Genomic DNA, 21286 nt, shown 5'->3' on the forward strand with positions numbered 1-21286 from the left:
AGATTGCGCCACTGCACTGCAGCCTGGGCGACAGAGAAAGACTCCATCTCAAAAAAATAAAATAAGATCAAAAATAAAAAATTTGTTCTTACTTATATATTGTTCAGTGTATAATCATGATAGACCAGTGATTAATGACAAGAAACAAAAAAACACTGATGTTAAAATACAAATGAATCACTTTTATCGTTAAAATTATTTTAATTCTGCAAATTCTTGTTCTCAAGTTGATCTTCTCCAGATTTGTATGTTTCACTCATCTCATTAAAATTCTGTAACTCGTTAGAATATCTGTGGTATTTCAAAAACCAACGTTTTTTAAAGATCATGTATTAATGATTGTCTTTTTGGTTATTAGCAATATAGGCTTTCACTTGCAATGTGGTATTTAGAGAGAAAATATTTGCAAATAGACAACTGAAATCTTATGTTTTAACTTACTATTCATAAAGAATTAAAGTAATGAAAATCAGCCAGCTGAATTTTTTAAGCCCAAACTATTAGAATTCTAAACATCTGGTCATGTTGCTGTAATGCATAGTTAAAATTCAGTGTACATTTTTTACTTTGCATATGTTTGAATATTTCCATAATAAACAATAAAAAATAGTATAATGAACCTCACGTACCCATCGCCTAGCTTCAACACTCTGCCATTCTTGTTTTATCTAAATTTCTACACCCTCTGTTATTTTTAACAGTTGTTTTTAAGGTATAATTGACATACATTGAAATGTACAAATCTTGGCTATAGAAGTTTTACAGATAGATATACCTATGTCACCCATAGACCTTTATCACAATATTGAATATTTGCATAGCTCTAGAAATTCTCTTGTGTTCTTTGTCAGTGAATCCTCTCACTCCCAGACAACCAAGGTCCTAATTAGATTAGCCTTTTCTAGAACTTCACATAAATGGACTCATATACTATGCACTGTTTTGTGTAAGGCTTTTTCCACTCGTAAGGTCTGTGTGATGCCTCTATTTTGTTGTGTATGGGAGTAGCTCATTCCTTTTTATTGCTGAGTAATATTCCATTATATAGGTATATCACAATTTGATTATCTAGTCTATTGATGGACATTCATATTGTTTATAGCTTTTTACTAATATGAATAAAGCTGCTGTGAACATTCTTGGAAAAGTCTTTTTTGTGGATTTATGTTTTCATTTCTCTTGGTAAAAGATCTAGATGTGGAATTGCTATGTCAGAGGGTAGGTGTATATTTATAATAAGAAAAATTGTCAAACCTTTTTCAAAAACTGTTGTAACCATTTTATATTCTCACTAGAAATGTATTAGAGTTACAATTGTCTTACCAATATTTGGTAATCAATGGTACAATCCTCACCAATATTTGGTATTTTAATTTGCCATAGTGGTATCTTGTTGTGATTTTACTTTGCATTTACCTCATGGCTAATTATTTGAGAACTTTTTAATGTGGGTAATGGTCATTTGCATATCTAACCTTGTGAAGTATCTATTCAAGTCTCTCTACCCCTCCGTTTTTAACCTGTATTATTTTTCTTATTGAGTTGTAGGAGTTTTTTTTTAAAAAATGTATTCTAAATACAAGTTATATGTCTGCTTTACGTTTTGCACATACTTTTCTCCCAGCCTGAGGTTTGCCTGTTTATTTTCTTAATAGTGTCTTTTGATGAATGGAGTGTTTAATTTTGGTGAAGTTTAATGTATCAATTTTTATACATTTTTGTGATGTTATTATCCTATCCAAGGAGTTTTTGCCTAATCCCAGGATATCCAAGGTATTCTATATTTTTATGACAATACTATAGGTTTAGATTTTAAGTTTACATCTAGGATTTTTCTCAAAATAATTTTTGTGTATGGTGTGAGGTAGGGGTTGAGGTTAATTTTTTTTTCACAGGGATATATAATTGTTCCAGCCTCATTTGTTGAAGATTCCCTTCCTCACTGAATTGCACTGGGGCCTTTGCAAAAAACCAATCAATCATTTATAAGTGTAGATCTGTTTCTGGAATTCCTATTCTGTTTCATTGATTAATTTGCCTTTCATTATGGCAGTACTACACCATCTTAATTATGCCATGTAGAGTAAGTTCTCCATCCTTTGAGTGTGTGTGTGTGTGTGTGTGTGTGTGTGTGTGTGTATGTGTGTTTTAGTTGTTTTTGGCAATCCTAGGCCCTTTACATTTTCATGTCTATTTTGAAACCAGTTTGTCAACTTTTATCTAAAACATCTGCTAAGAATATTATTAGGGTTACATTGAATTCATGAATTAATTTCAGAGAAATGAGGATCTTATATATTGAACCTTGTAATCCATAGACATGATATATATCTTCACTAATTTAGGTTTTCTTTAATTTACCTCAGTGATTATTTGTAGTGTTCTATGTAGATCATTCTCTCTCAGTGAGGTTTTATAAGAGAAGTAATCCATAATGTTCGAATGCATCCTTCATATGTAATGAATTAACTTATTGCTTATGCATCTGGAAATGTATTAGCTTGTTAGACTTCTTTGGTAGAATCAAGAGTAGAGTCACAGGTTGGATGTGGTGACTTGTGCCTATAATCCCAGCAACTTGGAAGACTGACGTGGGAGGATCACTTGAACCCAGAGTTCAAAGACCAGCTTGGACAACATAGTGAGACCCCATCTGAAAAAAAACAAAGAATAGAATCATTAAAATAACTTTTTGCTTAATTCTCTCATGGATTGGGGAAATATCGTGCAATACTGTGGTATAATATCACAACCAGTATATTGACACCAATTCAGTCAAGATATACAACAGTTTCATCACCACAAGGATCCCTTGGGCTGCCCTTTTATAGCAGTGTTTATAAAAGTTTACTTTTTACTTCTGGATGGTAATACTATAATTCTAAGTAATATGTTTGGATTTATATTTATTTCAACAATGTCTCTCAATTGGTTTTACTATTCACTTCCAGAGTTTTATTAGTTTTAAATCTACTATTGATATAGAGCTATTTTATAACTCTAAATAATGTACTGCTATTTTTTATCTGACTCTAGATAATACCTTCTTACCCCCATTATGTAGAATGAGGACATTATCACCCTTCCACCTCAATTCTCTTCTTCTACCCACACTTTCTGTCTTCTGACTGCTGTCAGAAGACACCTTACTTTTACATTGTCAAGGTTTATATATTTTAAATCTAACTTTTATGCTTTCTTGTTTATTATAAGTTGATTTTTAGAGCTGAAAACCAATATAAATTATCTCTAACATTAAAATTATGCAAATATTCTTCACTGCAGAAGCAGATATTGTGACTGGACCCATAGAGAAGGAATTATTCTGAGCACTGAATCCGTCTTGCTTGAAGTACATGTTTAAGCATTATTAAAGCATCATCCAAGGGCCCTTTTCCAACAACCTCCTTTTTTTTTCCTCAAAATTTTATGACTCTTTAGTTTGCTTCGTATTTAGATTATGGTTTTTTATACAGATTTTTAATTTACATAGAGCTTTTAATTCAAATTCTTTTTTTTTTTGCTAAGCAAAATGAATTTATTAATAGCATTACTAAGATCGTCCAGGCTCTGAATCATAACTTGTTGAATGAAATCTACTTTCTTGAAGATGTTTTCTTGGAGACTCTATCTTCTAATTTGGACTCACTGGTTTCTAGATCTGTTATATAGCTGTCACTGTGGGATTCCCCCTAATCCCATTTTATTTCTAAATGAATTCCACTTTTTCTTGGAATCTATAGTTTTCTGTTTGGGAATTAGTTTTTTCTCCTGTGTGAGTCAGTCTTCAAGTAATTTTTTTCAGTAAGGGTGCATAAGAGGTAAGTGGAATCCTTCCCTGTCAGAAAATTTCTTATTTTCTCCACATGCTGACTTGTTTTCTTCTGACTTCACAGTGGCTACCAAGCCTCATGGTAGCCTGAGTCCTTTTCCTTTCTTGGTAACCTGAACTGCTCTCTGATAGCTTTTAGGGTGTTCTGTGTATGTTCAGAGTTCTAAAATTCCACCAGTGTATGTCTAGCTATTTTGTCATTTTTCTTCATCCTGTCCAGCACTTGGTTTGCTCTTTCATTCTGAAACTTGTGTCTTCCTTCAGGACTGGAGAATTTTGTTTTTTCAGTTTCTCTCCTTTACTCTCTTTGTTCTCTCTTTTTGGAACTCGTATTCAATAGATATTGGACCTCTTCCATATCTCTTAATTCTTTTTTTACATTTTCAATCTCCTTTATTTTGCTCTACTTTATGGTAGAGTTTCTTGACATTTTGTTTTCTGGCCTGTCTGTTACATTTCTTTTTATTTTCATAATTATTATTTTTTTATTTCTGTAAACTCTCTTTTTCTCTGATTGCTCTTTTAATTTTTTCCCGGTTTAACTTCATGGATACAGTTTGTTCTCAAATGCCTTAGAGGATATCAATTTGAACTTTTATTTAGTTCTTTTCTTCTGTTGCTTAAATTATCTATTTTCTCTAGAATTATGTGTTTGTGTATTCATCTTGGTCCAATTTTGTGCTTTTGTTTTCCTTAAATGTCTTAGTGATTCTTGTTTTTTCGTATATGTTAATTAACTAATGGGGGATTGATACAGAGATTTCTATGTGGGGGATTAATGTTTCCTTCTGTCTTTTTGCTGGTGTAATTTTCCTCTATAGTTGTATTAGTCTGCAACCACAAGAGATCTCTAAAATGTAATCTTCAGTGTATTCAATAATATATTGATTTAAAATAATTACTTTAAAGCACTTATTTATCATATACCAAATGAAATGGCAAAATGATCTTTTAAAACCCTAAGGAAGATGATATAATTTTATATTAATATGAGAAGGTTTTGAGAACCAAGTTTAAAACTTGATGATATGAGGAATAGCTGGATTACTAAAATGGAAAATTAGGCCCAAGTTAATGGATTTATTGATGGGCATAGGTTTTCTTTTTAATAGCAAATATCACTCTTGTTCTGTTTCTGTTGTGTCATGGTTTGGATACCTATAAACCCCAAATACCTAATTTGTTTTTAGAAGCCACTGGCACACACTCTGTGTGAAGTGAGCACCTCCTGACAGGTTCGCGCTGTGCAGGTTTTCCTCCCTCCTACTCGCTGGCATTTACAGTGCCGCTGCCCCGGCCTGAGTGGGCTGGCCCGGAGGCTGGCTCTGGTCCCCAGCCCCTACTGCTGGGCAGATCAGCTGCTCGGAAAGCCGCATGCCAGCTCCTGAGGGCTGGTCACCACTTGCCCCAGGGCAGGAGAAGCCTTGCAGGCTGCCAGATCGGAGTTCTTTAGTTTGTACTTTTTAGTAACTGGTTGTGTCTCTGACTCAGATTGTTTTATAAGTGCCACTTAAATTCTCAAAAAAACAGAGTGGCTGTACTTGAGCTGTGATGAGTGGGGTGTGGGGAGGAAGGTGGGTTGGGTTGGTGGACAGTGAGACTGAGAATTGTTTTTCTCTGATCCCATGGAGCAGAAATGAGAAGGGAAGGGGCGTGTTTTGTGTCTGACCTGGAATTTTGTTCTCTTCCTTCCTCCCCCAGAGTGCCCTGAGTCATGAGTCTGAGAGATTCAGATTACTGTGAATTCTAGTTCTTATTGAACCCAGACTGGACCAGAAGGCCTCAGCATAGCCCTAGGACTTAGTGATCCATTCAGCATCTGTTCTGAGTTGAATTATGTCTCCCCCAAATTTCTGTGTTGCAGTCCTAACTCCCAGTATCTCAGGATGTGACCATATTTGGAGACAGGATCTATAAAGAAGTAATGTAGTTAAAATAGCCTAATCCAGTATGAATGGTATATTAGTTCATTTTCACACTGCTGTTAAAGACATATCCGAGACTGGGTAATTTATAAAGGAAAAGAGGTTTAATGGACTCACAGTTCTATGAGACCGGGGAGGCCTCACAATCAAGGGCAGAAGGTGAAAGGCATGTCTTACATGGTGGCAGGCAAGAGAGAATGAGAGCCAAGCGAAAGGAGAAACCCCTTATAAAACCATCAGATTCCACGAGACTTACTCACTACCATGAGAACAGTATGGGGAAAACTGCCCCCATGATTCAGTTATTTCCCACTGTGTCCCTCCCACAACACATGGGAATTATGGGAGCTACAATTCAAGATGAGATTTGAGTGAGGACACAGCCAAACCATATCAAATGATGTCCTTATAAGAAGAGGAAATCTGGACACAGAGACAGAGAGACCAGACACATCTGTGCAATGAAGCTCATCCATGTGAGGTCACAGCAAGAGGGCCGTCATCAGCAAGCAAGAAGAGATGGCTTAGAAGAAACAAAACCTGCCAGCATTTTGGTCTTGGACTTCTAGAGCCTGTGGTATTTTGTTGTTGTCATCTCAGCAACTAATATAGCGTTTTTAGCCAACAAATCCTGCTTTGTTCCCCCGCTGCCCTCTCCAGGGATGAAGGAGGGAGGCATTCCCTGGGTGGAGCCTTGGCAAGGAGCCCTCATCACTGGATCCTAAAACCTGTGTCTCTGATTTTCCATAGACACTGGGGCTATCAAGGAAAGATTTTTGACTCATCTTGCCAAGTTCTAAACTATTTGGATATCAAACTTGGGTAAAGACCTAGTGTAGGAAATCAGGGAAGCTGCAGTTAGGAGAATTTCACAGGCATGCAGAAGTAATGTCGTGTAGGATGCTAGCTGAGATGTGTGGATAAGCATCAGTTGCCACAGTGATGGTGTGATGGCAATAAGAGTCTGGAAACTCTGGTTTCCCAAAGAAACTGACATCCTAATAATCTCTTATGATCAGAGATCGAAATTTGAGGTGCCTTGGTTTGGTTGTACGAAGCTTCATACATGGAAATCCTTCTTTCTGTTGGATGTGTTTTATTTCCAACAGAAATAAAATGCCATTGCATTGTCTCCAATGCCATTGCATTATCATTGCCATTTCCAGCAGCAGAATTCTTTAATTTGAAAAAGTTGTTGAATTGTAATGGACCCAGTTCTAACCTGAGTTTCAGGTTGGTGACTTTGTATAATTCATTGACTCTCTGTGTCTCAGTTTTCCTTATCTAAAAAGGGGGATAATTATGGCTGCTTCCCAGTGCACAGATACATTATTTTGATGTTGTGGGAGTGGGGTTTGAATTTGTAGAAAAAGAACGGATTTCAAAAAGGCCTTTTTCTCCCATTTAATTTGGTCTTGTGAAAATGATGTAGCCTCTCTGAGCCTCAGTTCTCTCCTCTATAAAATGGGGATAGTAATGGTTACTCCAATGGGGGGGCGTGAGTATTATTAAATGAGAACATATGGAGAGCACCTTACGTTGATTCCTGCATGTTTTAAGGGCTCTATAAATGTTAGCGCTTGATGATGATATTTTAAAATTATTGAAATTACTAACAAAAGGTGAATTAGTTGCTTTAGATACTTAAGTATTATGCTGTCCCTTAAAGGGGCATCTGCCTAACAGGTGGTTAGTTGACCATTTAGCATGAGGCTAATGGAAAGGAGTGTAAGATTTAGGACAACGTACAGAGATGTAACTAGAGAATGAGGTCTTGTTTCTTTGACCTATAAATGCTAAACTCTCAGTACATACCATCAAGCAGGCTTCCTCTAACTGTAACATGCACATAAATTCCCCGGAAATCTTGTTGAAATGCGAATTCTGATTCAGTACGTGGAGAGTCCGGGTTGGGTGCTGACATTCTGCATTTCTAAGAGGTTCCCAGGTGAGGGCGCTGCTGCGGCTCAAGGTCCGGGTTTTGAGCGGTGAAGAGAAGATGGTAGAGCCAGCTATGATCCCAATCTGTAAGTTTCACTTTTTATCAGCCAATTATTATTGTCTATCAACTTACATTAAGCTTCAGAAACATTTCATTTTGACTTTTCATGTCAAATTCCCCAGCTCTTGCTACTTTCCCCTGGCCTCTCTATTTAGTACTTAATGTCTTTTTTTTTTTTCTTGTTTAAAGAATAGTAACAACAATGACTTATATTTGTCAGGAATCAGGAACTGTTTCCTTAAATTTTCACAACATCTCATGAGGTAGGTATCATAATTATCCCCATCTTACAGGTGAGAATACAGAGGCACATATAGATAAAATAAAATAACTTGCTAACTCACCCAACTAGTCAGTGGTAAACCAGGACTATTTTAAGAGTTTATTTAAAGGAGCTCTTTTGTAAATGAGAATCCCCAGGGATTGCTGGCATAGTGCACCCCCCCTTATCAGTTTTTGTTATGCCTCTTTAGGTTTTAGTCACATTTTAGAAAATGTAGAGCCCCCCTTCCAGGAGCCAGCAACTGTGGCATTCATCCAGAATGCAACCCCAGGTGACTGCAGAGTCTAGGAAGTCCGTGATGTTTTCTCAGAGTGGCACCCGGGCCAGAACCCACACGGCTCAGCTGTGGTTTTCTATCTTTCGAGTGAAGGCTGTAAGAGTGAAGGTCACAGCCAGCAGACAGATCCTGTAGGGTGTGCTCACATCCTTTCCACCTGCTTCTTTCACAATTTGAGTATAAATTCAATTTTTATCAACCGAATATTATTTTCTATTGATTTACTTCTGGAGTACTGACTTCTGAAAACTTCAGAATATTTTTATTTTTCGTCTTACATAGGCAGGGCTTTTGCTACTATTCTGCCTGTGGCCTCTGTGTCTAATACTTTAAAAATGATTAAAGGCCGGGCGCGGTGGCTCACGCTTGTAATCCCAGCACTTTGGGAGGCCGAGGCGGGCGGATCACGAGGTCAGGAGATCGAGACCGCGGTGAAACTCCGTCTCTACTAAAAACACAAAAAATTAGCCGGGCGTGGTGGCGGGCGCCTGTAGTCCCAGCTACTCGGAGAGGCTGAGGCAGGAGAATGGCATGAACCCGAGAGGCAGAGCTTGCAGTGAGCCGAGATCGCGCCACTGCACTCCAGCCTGGGTGACAGAGCGAGACTCCATCTCAAAAAAAAAAAAAAAAAAAAAAAATGACGAAAATAGACTGGACATGGTGGCTCACGCCTGTAATCCCAGCACTTTGGGAGGGCAAGGCGGGAGGATGGCTTGAGGCCAGGAGCTCAAGACCAGCCTCAGCAACACAGCAAGAACCCAATCTCTACAAAAAAAAATTTTTTTGTTTTAAATCAGCCAGGCATGGTAGCATATGCCTGTGTCCTAGCTGTTTGGGAGGCTGAGGTGGGAGGATCACTTGAGCCTGGGAGTTCGAGGTTACAGTGAGCTATGATCATGCCACTGCACTCCAGCCTAAGTGACAGAGCAAGACCCTGTTTCTGAAAGAAAAAAAAAAAAGAAATAGAAAGAAGAAACGCTTAAAATTATATCAGCAACAACACCCTACCTGCAAGACTGCACTTATATGGCTGTGGGCTGTGCGAGGAAGAGCTGCAGGGGATAGACCTGAACCTGTGATGGATGACAGGGACACGTCCTGTAGGGGCTGTGTGCTTGGCGATCTGGGGAGAGTGCATGCATGGGAGCACGTTGCTCAGAGCCTGTGGCTGGTCCACCCCTGCCTTGGCTACTCATTCTCTCACTTGCTCTAGTCACTTACACTCACAGGCCTTCATTTTCCTCATTTCTAAAATGAAAGGATTGGGTAGGATGGGGATTTTTCAACGTGTGTGTTTATTTTTAGCTATGGAACCCTTTCTTCAGATGAAGGCTCACCTGGAAGCCCAGAAAATAAAGCATAAGAGCTGAATTTTCTTTGGTGGAAGTTGGACCCAGAACCAACTCTCCGCCTTCCCCGCGCTGCATCCCTCACCAATCCCAATACAGCCTCCTCCTTCTGTTCGCTAGAAAACAGCTGGCCTAGATAATAGGAAGCCTCCCTTTAGCTTCCACACTGTGCCTGTGCACTCAAAGGAATAAAACATGGGGTTTCAGAAAGCCACTGTTAGGGGGGAGTATTTGCTAAAGGCAGTTTTGTTTTTAACTCCAGTGGCTGGTTATTATAAACCCTAAAATGATTCAGCAAGGTGTCCTTGGTGTTGACTTATTTATTTTGCAAGGTTTAAATGCATTTTGTGTGTGTGTGTGAGAGATGGAGTCTTGCTCTGTTGCCCAGGCAGGAATGCAGTGGCACCACCTCAGCTCACTGCAATCTCCGTCTCCCGGGTTCAAGCAATTCTCCTGCCTCAGCTTCCCGAATAGCTGGGACTAGAGGCACCCCCACCACGCCCGGCTAATTTTTTTATTTTTAGTAGAGACGAGGTTTCACCATATTGACCAGGCTGGTCTCGAACTCCTGACCTTGTGATCTGCCCGCCTTGGCCTCCTAAAGTGCTGGGATTACAGCCATGAGCCACCGCACCTGACCCGTTTTTTTACTCTATTATTAAAAAGATTTTATCCTTTTGAATTTAGACTTTTGTGACTGAAAGTTTCTTGTTTTGGGGATGATGGGGGTAAGGTTTTTTGGGGAAATATGGAAGATCATTGCAAGGGACAAAGTAGAAAGGTTTTGTTTGTTTGTTTGTTTTTGACAAGCTCTATAATGTTGTGATGCGTATTGAGCAGACAAGCCCATCTTTGCTGAAGCAATAATCTTGGAAGAGACAAAAGTTGAAAGGAGGCAGAGACAAGACACGAAGAGTTTCAGAAATCTTTGAAATCTTTGAAAGTCTTTTTGAAAGTCTTCAAAAATCTTTGAAAGTCTTTGGAATAATTAGTTCACTTGAGACTATCAATAAAATGCTTACTTTCATTGGAGACGAGGTATGAATGTTTTACTCTCAGCAGAATTGTTAACTAGAGAGGGTAATACAGAATGTTAAATAAATTTGAAGTCTCCCAAATTAAACTGGAGAGCTGAATTGAAGTCAATGATCTGGAGTAGCGTTCTTATTCTCAGTAGAATATGGCATATTTTCTCTTCCCACTGACTTTGAATGAAGCTTCCACGGAGAAGGTGGTGGAACAGCTTAGACGTAATACACACTGAGTGAACAGTGCAGGAGAGAGACAATGATGTAGTAACATTTCTTGGGCAGGTATGTGTCTTCTAGGTGTTTATTCTGTTTTCCTACCCTTTCACAACAACAAAAATCTGTATTAAATGTAGCCTTCTGGGTATAGCACAGTCAATAAATATCCTCTTTCATTCTCTGGGGGTGAAGCTATGTGTGGAATATTTTGCAATTGCTGTGGTCATGTATCACTCATGTGCCAAATGAAAATGGTAATGAATGTGGAAGTTATAAAAAATCCACACTATAGCAAGTCATTATGATTTAACCCAATGCTTCATCTGTTTACAATGAAAGAACGTAGAATCTCCTGGTTCTGCAGTAATTTGTTTCCTTTTAGACTTTATCACTACAACTTTTTCAAAGGCACTGCGAGTGGAATCCCCTGATTCCTACAACTTATTTGCATCAAATGAGTCACCAAAGAGAAATGCCTGTTGTTTTTGCAGGGAATACGGCATACATTTTAATCCTCTCTAACATAGCAGACTGGGAGGGAGTGAGAGGCAGAATGAAATGGATAAAAGGGAGAGGAGAGAGACACAGAAAGTCCATCACTGTAAACTTCTTAGCTGTGTATGCAAATGTAGAAACTGTTTTATGGATACCACTAAGTGCATTCCGCTTCTAGTTATTCGTTTATATGAAAAAATTCATGCAAATAACAGCATTGATATTAATTAATTGGCATCCACGTATATTCTTTCAGCAGAGCTACAAGAAGAAGCTGTGAGAATGTTGAGGCAGAGCCATTGATCACGTCTCATAATAGCACAGAGATCAAGACATACAGACCTGAGTTCAAATCTCTGCTCTTCTGCATACAAGATGTGACTCTGAAAAAAGTTACTGTCTTTAGGCTTAGTTTTCTCATCTTTTAAAGAGGGATTCATAATTGTCCTTATCTCCTAAGGTTGTTAGAAGGAACAATTGAAAGATGCATGTCAGAAATGTTTACTATAGTCAGAATAACTGTTTGAAAAATATTAGCCAGGGCCGGGTGAGGTGGCTCGCACCTGTAATTGCAGCACTTTGGGAGGCCAAGGCGGGAGGATCACTTGAGGTCAGGAGTTCGAGACCAGCCTGGCCAACATGGTGAAACCCCGTCTCTATTAAAAATACAAAAATTAGCTGAGTGTAGTGTTGCATGCCTGTAGTCTCAGCTCCTTGGGAGGCTGAGATGGGAGAATCACTTGAACCTGGGAGGCGAAGGTTACAGGGAGCTGAGATTGCACCACTGCACTCCAGCTTGGGCGACAGAGCAAGACTCCATCTCAAAAAAAAAAAAAAAAAAAAATAGGCTTTTGCAGACGCTGCCGCCGCCAGGAGCCCTGTAGTATCAGCCATGGTCAGTCCCACGGTGTTCTTCAACATTGCCGTCAATGGTGAGCCCTTGGGCTGCGTCTCCTTTGAGCTGTTTGCAGACAAGCTTCCAAAGACAGCAGAAAACCTTCGTGTTCTGGGCATGGGAGAGAAAGGATTTGGTTGTAAGGGCTCCTGCTTTCACAGAATTATTCCAGGGTTTATGTGTCAGGGTGGTGACTTCACACACGATAATGGCACTGGTGGCAAGTCCATCTATGGGGAGAAATTTGATGATGAGAACTTCATCCTAAAGCATACAGGTCCTGGCATCTTGTCCATGGCAAACGCTGGACCCAACACAAACAGTTCCCAGTTTTTCATCTGCACTGCCAAGAATGAGTGGTTGGATGGCAAGCATGTGGTCTTTGGCAAGATGAAAGAAGGCATAAATATTGTGGAGGCTACGGGGCGCTTTGGGTCCAGGAATGGTAAGACCAGCAAGAAAATCACCATTGCTGACTGGACAACTTGAATAAGTTTGACTTGTGTTTTATCTTAACCACCAGACCATTCCTTTTGTAGCTCAGGAGAGCACCCTCCACCCCATTTGCTCGCAGTATCCTAGAATCTTTGTGCTCTTGCTGCAGTTCCCTTTGGGTTCCATGTTTTCCTTGTTCCCTATGCCTAACTGAATTGAAGAGTTGAGTTAAGTTTATGATTATGAAATTAAAACTAAATAACTATAAAAAAAAGTTAGCCCCATTTTGGGGTGGTGGTGGCAAATGCTGAGGGGCAGCATCAAGCAGTGATTAGGATAAGCATCAAGTCAGGAAATGGATTCCCATGTACTCACTACTCTTCCCTGTCCAGCTTATTGTTGAATGTAGAGAGTCCAGTTTTCTGTGTGCTAGAAATTTCATCTCGAATCTTTTTTTGAAAGATACTGATCATAACGAGGAAAAAAAAAGAATTGGGAAGGAAGGAGGCAAGGAAAGGAAAAGAAAAAGAATTAACAGAAAAAGTGCAGCCAGGCACGGTGGCTCATACCTATAATCCCAGCACTTTGGGAGGCCAAGATGGTGGATCACTTGAGACCAGGAGTTCAAGACCAGCCTGGCTAACATGGTGAAACCCCGTCTCTACTAAAAATACAAAAATTAGCTGGGAGTGGTGGTGCACACCTGTAATCCCAGCTACTCGGGAGGCTGAGGCATGAGAAAGGCTTGAACACGGGAGGCAGAGGCTGCAGTGAGCCAAGATCGAGCCACTGCACTCCAGCCTGGGCAACAAAGTAAGACTCTGTCAAAAAAACCCCAAAATACAAAAAACAAAAACAGTGGGTGAACTCTGTCATCCTCATTGATTCTAAAGTAGATAGGACGGGTATTATTGGCCCATTTTACAGATTTGGAAGACAGGTGATTTGCCTAGGATCATTGGTGAGCTGATGATAGGACCAGGACAAGAAGCTGGGTCTTCTGCCTCTTCCTGGTCTGGCACATGCTGGATGGCAGCTCCTGCCTGAACTTGATAAACTGCCCTGTACAGTAGCCATGAGGTGAGAGAAGCAGCCTGCTACGATGGCCTCCCTCTCTGCAGCCTCCGTAGAGACAGGGACTACCCATCAGCCGTCTTTGTGAAAAAGATTAATTCAGGAAAATCTCTTGAAAGCAGAATGTGACTCAGAAAAATGATTCTTCTGACGTCAGTAATAAGAACCCCTCCCTGCACACATACAGTCTTTGAGTATTCAGACTTTTTGGAAAAAGCATAAACAGCCTTTGGGTATACGCTAAATTTTTGGACTGCTGAACTTGTCTTTTATATCACTCTACCATTACTTCAGGCATGAAAATGGCTTTGGCATCTTCTCTGATTACTGATTCATCCTGAGCTGTTTTAATATTCTTGAGAATAGTTTTAGCATCCTGGGCACAGTCTCCGATTCTAGCTGCTTATGTCCAAATCCCAACTGTACTCCTTGTTAGCGGAGTGACTTTGGGCAATTTCTTTAACTTCTCACCTTTTCTCTAACTGCTTCATCTTTAAAATGGAGATGATGGTGGTCCCTGTCCTAGAGGGTTATAAGAAATCAATGAGGGAATCTTTGTTCAATGCCTGCAGAGAGTGAGCCCTTGGTCAACGTGAGCTATGAACAATAATGAGGCCATTTTTTTTCTCTCTCTCTCTTTCTCTCTTTCTTTCTTTCTTTTTCTCTTTGCAGTTTATGAAGCTTTGCAGTTTATGAAGTTTATAGGACCCATGATTTGGGCTTATAATTGAATATCATTGGAGTACAAGTTCAAGGAAAATGACAAACATTACTTTTTTCCTGTGCCTTTCCAGATAAAGTCTAGAAGTTTCTTGATTACATGAGTTTTTTCATATAAAAAGAATAATTAGAAGCAGAATGCACTTAGGGACCCTATGTAATAGGGGTTGATAACAGAAAAGCTCATGAAGTTTCATTTCCAGTCACAAAAATAATTTCATGGGACCCACCTGGAAATTATGAGCAGAAATTGGAATGAATAGTAGCACGGAGGACGTAGTTGTGTGCTATAAAGACTATTTCTAGGTTAAGCTTTCTGTTTAAGTGTGTGGTGAACTGCACACTCCTTTTATTAGGTTGGGGCAAAAGTCACTGCGTTTTTTGCCATTACTTTCAGTGGCAAAAACTGTAATGACTTTCGCCCCAACCTAGTAGTTCTGGAAACTGATCTCCAACAAAGTCGTATAGCTGAGCTTGGGTTGGGACCAGTGATTTGGGCTTATAATTGAAAATAATTGGAGGACAAGTTCAGGGAAAATGCCAAATCATTACTTTTTTCCTGTGCCTTTCTAGATAAAGTCTAGAAGTTTCTTCTTCCTTATTGAATCTGACCTTTTAAGAAATTTAGTTTTTATCTTTCCCAAAGGAATCATTTTTCATGTGGAATTCAATTTGCTTCAAGTTTCTGTGTCTTCTGCTTAGCTTAAAAGATGAGGCCAAGGCCCTCTGAATGTTTTGTTACTGATATCTGCTATTTTTCACTCTCAGCCCTGTCATAAATTACATGGTGGTAAGCTTTGTCTCCTATTCTGTAATTGCAAAGCAGACCTAGGCCAGGTCTTTTAACATAATCTGTTGTAGGGTATGCTGTTTGCCCCAGAGCACAGCAGCATCTGTGTAACCAGAGGATGATAGCATCACTATCAGTCATACCTTAATTGCAAACAGAGCCAAGCAGGTTGGCCTATTGCAGCCATTCAAAATGTTGCAAGGCAGAAGAGAATTGTTCTCCTTATATATCTTGCGCTGGCCTTGGGCAAGTCCCTAAATTCTTTTGGCTTTGAAACTTCTTATCTTTGAAACTGTGATGGAAATTATCCCTAAAACCCTTTCCAGCCCTCTCCTTCCTCAGAGAAATGTTTTCCAAGCTCTGTTTTGTGAAAAGTTCATAGTTGTACTGGGTTGGGGGTTCTCTGGTTGAATAAATTCAGGAAATGCTTCTTATCTTATTTATCTCTTAGTTACAGGCACACTTGCATATTAATACATAGTAAGTCCATGGTTAAGAAAACTGTTTAACAATATTTAATTAAGCATTTCCCAAATACAGGTGAAGATGCAATTTTAAGCATTTGTATTTGTTTTGCTAAGTGACAGTCACTTTCCTGTGAAGGGTTCTAGAAGCATGGTTGGGAAAGATTTCTGCTCTGTGTTTCTAAGATGACTGAATCAGATAAGGTAAGGAACACACAACCGTGTCTCTGATTTCAAAATGACATGGTATAAGCTCCATTGCTATTTAATTAGAAAGTGGTTGTGTGAGGCCGGGCACTGTGGCTCATGCCTGTAATCGCAGCACTTTTGGAGGCTGAGGCAAGAGGATTATTTGAGTCTGGGAGTTTGAGACCAGCCTGGGCAATATAGGGAGACTCTGTCTCTATTTAAAAAAAAAAAAATAGCCGGGCGTGGTGGCACATGCCTGTAGTCCCAGCTACTCGGGAGGCTGAAGCAGGAGAATCACTTGAACCTAGGAGGTCAAAGTTGCAGTGAGCTGTGATTGTGCCAATGCAATCCAGCCTAGGTGACAGAGTGAGGCCCTATCTCAAAAAGAAAGAAAGAAACAAAGAGAGAGAAAGAGAGAAGGAAGGGAGAAAGGAAAAGAGGAAGGAGGAGAGAAAGAAAATTGTGCATTTTAAACAAGTTTCTAAGCAGTTGGGTTCACCTCTTTTGTTTTTGTTTTTTTTTTTTGAGACAGGGTCTCACCCTGTCACCCAGGATGGTGTGCAGTGGTGTGATCGTGGCTCACTGCAGCCCCAGTCTTCTGGGCTCAAGCAATCCTCCTGCCTCAGCCTCCTGAGTAGCTAGGACTATAGGTGCAGGCCACCATGTCTGCCTAATTTTTTTTTTTAATTTTTAGTAGAGACAAGGTCCTGCAATACTTCCCAGGCTGGTCTGAAATTCCAGAGCTCAAACTATCCTCCCATCTCGGCCTCCCAAAGTGCTGGGATTACAGGCATGAGTCACCACACCTGGCCAGTTTCTTGACTGTAATAAATCATCAACCAAATTATCTGTGGTTCAACTAACACAAGTCAAATTTGGAGGACTATGATTAGGAAAGAATCACTTTATTGCTTAACATTCAAAAAAATCAAAGTTTCAATATTGGATTGCCTACTCCCCCACTTTGACCCTGTCCTGCCTTGTAAAAGGGAAGGAACCAATGCAATGCAGGTTATTTTTAAACTAGAACCCTATTTTAGCCCCTGAAAATAGCTGTAGCTCTGCACTTGGTTTCTTCTCTCATTTAATATCAGGTAGGAATAATACTTCGAGATTTAAAGGAGTAGGAAAAACTAGCCTCCATTACATTTTAAATGAAGGCTAACAAGAATAAAGAATGCAAGGATGAAAGACTTCCATCCTTATGGTAAAAATCCCAAGACACTAACAAAAAACACATCAGGCTAAAATATGGAATCACTGTCATGAGAATGCAAGGCATTAGGTGTAATCAGAAGATTTCAGTTGATGCGACTGGCCTTTGGCAGCAGCTGACACATGACAGCTCTGCAAATGGCAAGCATTTTATCAACGAGCAATCCAGTTGTGATTCTTTATCTGGCGCCTGGTGCTACAGCCAAGTCAGGAGGACGTTATCAGAGGCACCAAGTTCCAGGCGGTAGCCTGGACCAGGGGAAGGGCACATAGGGTGACCCATGAGGATGGCTGTCTACCCGAGTCATTTCAAAACAAAACAAAAAAGCCACTTAGCTGGGGAAGAGAGTAAGCCGGGACTCTTCAATTAATCAAACTTTGTATTTGGCCAATGTGTTTCAAATAGTCTTGTTTTTCAGTGGATTGATTATAGGCCTTACATTAAATTAATATCTCACAATGAGTGCTGCTGGTTACATCTTTATTGGAGGAATTAAATGTTTTACCCTCACATTTAAAGCAATTATGCCAGTTTCCTCCTATTTCTTAGCCAATGTGTGTATCTGATGCCAGGGACATTTGTCCTAAGGGTCTTTTTCCATTTAAACTGTCTTCATAACTTTTCCAATATGCAAAATTCCTGGTGTTCAAAAACAACTGGAAGAAAAGTTGGATTGTGGGTGGTGGATAATCCAGCCCAACATCAGGGCATTACTGACGAAAGGAAAAAAATGCCTCTTTCCTGAGTCTTTCCGGATGAGGTCATTGTTTTCAGACAGCGTGTATACCTAATAGAAAAAGGCTCAAAGTCCACGGCTCGTCTCATACCGGGAGTTTGTCAGGGAACTGTTTCCAAAGCCATAATGAATAATCAGGCTGTTAGTAAAAGAAGCATCTCCAAGTTGTAGTATTTTTTTAAAATTCTAGTACTGAAGAAAATAATTAAAAGCCCATCTGGATGAGATAGTAATTCATTAAGGAAAAAGAGGAGGCAGAAGGCTTGGGAATAATCGATGCTTTTCTTTCTTTATTTCATGCGTTTCAGTTATTGTGAAATGATAGTGATCAAAATCTGGATTCTGGATTGTGCAGAGTGCAGGAAAATCCTAGAAACATTCTTGGCGTGTTCTAATAGTGGCTTCCCAGAAACGAGAGTTTTCAGTGGGTGTGGCGTCAGTGAGCTGATGTGCTTTTGCGAGGGGTCTCTTTAGAAGTAGTGGGGGCAGGGTTGAGAGAAGAAGGGGATGCAGAATCTGTACATGAAGAAGGTGCCAGACTCACTCAGGAAACTCCTCATTCTTCCTGTGCTGGCTGTGACACACCCACCGGTGGCACACCCCTCCCTCGGGTCCAGTTCAGCCCACAGACTCCTGGGAGGAGAGCCAGGGCCCCAGCCTCTCCTTTGAGGAGTGTTGCAGCCTTTCTGTGTGCCAGATGCCTAGTGAAGAAAAGCTGAAACCCTGGAGTTTTGTGCATGTTAATGACCTTGGAAATGACTGAGCTCATGGACCCTCATCACACCATCGGAGACTACAAAGGTTAGACCGTCCGTTTGGTAAACTCAGCATATATTCTGTCTGGGGTCGACCGTGTCTTTAAAGATGAGGAAAGATGCAGGGCTTTTCCATTTGATAAAATTGTTTTACACTTATTATCATAAACGACAATCTATTTCTGTGATAGTATATATCTGTATAAAATGCACAACTTCTTTGTCAACATATTTACAGATATTCTTAATATAATAGGATGTTAAAATCGACATGACTCTTTTGTAGCAGTAGCCCAGCTCAACTCAACCAACAGTAGGTTGGTCCTTTGGGCACATTAAAAGGCATCTTCAGTGACTGTGGGGCAAACACCTGTGATCCTATTTCTGGGCATTTTGTTTGAGTTTGGATGCCATCTCTAGGATGCTTTCCCTACAGTTGTGTTTGATGGGAGAGTTTGTTCCGTGGTGAGGCTGGCTGGCTTCAGGAGTGCTCCAGCTGGCATCCCCGGGGGCCGACAGCCAACACCACGTCCAACAGAGCTGCAGAGGGTGGCCCCACACAGTCTCACAGGCTGCTCCGTTGAAACCTAGGGACTGTGGCGATCGGTTGCTGATTCCTTTGATACTGGACCCCTTAAGATAAGAGAGTGTAACTTATTTTGGTTCCTGGAGAGTAGACTCGTGGGTAATTCCAGATAAGGCAGATAGGCTGGGCCCCCTCCCTCCTTCATTTCCGATCTCGCCACTCTTCTCTGTTTCGCAGGGCCTCCGGTGAGCTTGGGTTTGCCTTTGTACCCAGGACTGGTAGGGCTGGGGAGCCGGGTCTGCTACACTTCACATGTATACACTTGTTAAGAGGTACAAAGGAATCCAAGTTTGGCACACGCTGTAACTGATGAATAATTCATGGTGGCTTTTTATGCCACACAGTTTTCTCCTGTAAATGAGCATGATTTTGAAAGACTATGCTGATTTAAAAGTCCAGTAATGTGGTTTCCTATTCCTCACTGGCCTGCCTTAGACGTTTACTGGAAAGATGAAAGTTGACAAACATTAGAATAGTAAAACTTAAAGTTGACGATGGCCCCACATGGGTGGTCAGCCAAGAACAGCCCTCCCCTGTTCTTTCTAAAGGATAATGTGACCTCAGGTTTACACTAGACTCTTTGACATTCTGGACTTTCCTCAAATACAGAATTTGAATTTTAATAAGGACACTATGCATATTAATTAGAACGCATTCGTGTATTCCTGATATATTTAGAGTGGAAAACTGTGATGCTATGTCTTTTCCAACTGAATGGGGTCCTAGTGATAAAATTAGGATATCTCAAGATGTCTAGATGTCTTTATTTAAATGAATTTAAAGTCCTCTGTTTTTCTTGTACTGTACAAAGAGTGGATTTTAGTTTGGCTTTCCAGAAAGATAGGGCAGGTTTTGGATGAAATCTTACATGCAGAGAGACTGTAAGTAAACAGAGTAAGTGATACATCTAATTATATTTTTAGTGGTCAAGCCAGAAAGAACAACTTTCTTTCTCTTCCTTGTTTTTTAACTACTCTCCTCCCTTCTACTCCGTGGCATATTTTTAAGGTATTTGGAGTCTTTCCACTTGCTACCAGCTGGAATCTACAGAAACCGTATCTCTAGAACACTCAACAGTTGACTTGAAGCTCAGTCATAATTAAATTGGAAGTTGGCGAATTATTCCAAGACTTAAAAACAGGCACACCTTATGTTTGGAACATAAGGGGTTTTGCTACTCTGCATTGTTTTAAATGTACTCTCTGTAGGGAATATGGGCAATAATTTTAATTAACTTTTTTTAAACAAAAGGATAATTTGAAAGGATATGTAATAAATAAGTCTGACTCTGCTTACATTTTATTTATTATTCTCAGTAGCTGGTTCCCTGATGTTTTAAAACAACAGCAAAGCTTGCAGCTGTTCATCCATCTCTCTTTAGTAAGAGAAGATCATCCTGTCCTTTCTCTCCTGGCACACCTTGAAAGCATTAGCTAGTTAGGTAGCTGTTGATTTAAGACTTTGATACAGTGACTTACAACCTTCTGCTCTAAAGGGTATACTTAGAGCTAGTGTTTGCATACAATTAATAGTAATTTAGGCCTTTGAGATATTCAGCCATTAATTTTATATTAAAATCTGACTGCTGACATGTATGTCTCCATCGTTAACATAGTTTTAAATGTTGGGGTGGTAGCCAGGATAGCAATTCAGAATATTGGGATTTTACAAGACTTGTCACTAAATGTCATTCATTTCCAAAAAGAGGGAAAATGCATCTTGCTGATTAGCACTACTTTTAGGTTTCATATGAGAGAATGGAAATGCCAGACAGGTTTTCCTGCTTCCAAAGGCAGTCACAGCTGCCACTGCAAATGAGCGCTGCCACAGTTGGTTAACAGTGGGTCAATCAGAGCATGACATTGCCACGAACGTGCCCAAGGAATGGGAGCAGGCAGCATGCTGGGAGAATTGGGCACTGGATTTCCATAAAACAGTTAACAACAGAATGAGTCTTGGGAGCTTCTGTCTGAGTCATAGGTTCCCTAGGCTTGTGACCACACCAGGGTACCTTGA

At 40.1% G+C, this 21286-nt stretch overlaps 1 protein-coding gene and 1 pseudogene across 3 annotated transcripts in view; both read left to right on the top strand.

Moving 5' to 3' along the window:
• ABLIM1 (actin binding LIM protein 1) overlaps nucleotides 1–21286 on the top strand; it is a 334526-nt gene that overhangs the window by 66150 nt on the left and 247090 nt on the right. The gene's annotated exons all lie outside the window — the stretch shown is intronic.
• LOC100607055 lies at nucleotides 12226–13288 on the top strand (annotated as a pseudogene).

The sequence above is a fragment of the Nomascus leucogenys genome, chromosome 3 (genome assembly GCF_006542625.1).
Source record: "Nomascus leucogenys isolate Asia chromosome 3, Asia_NLE_v1, whole genome shotgun sequence".
Classification (NCBI taxonomy): domain Eukaryota; kingdom Metazoa; phylum Chordata; class Mammalia; order Primates; family Hylobatidae; genus Nomascus; species Nomascus leucogenys.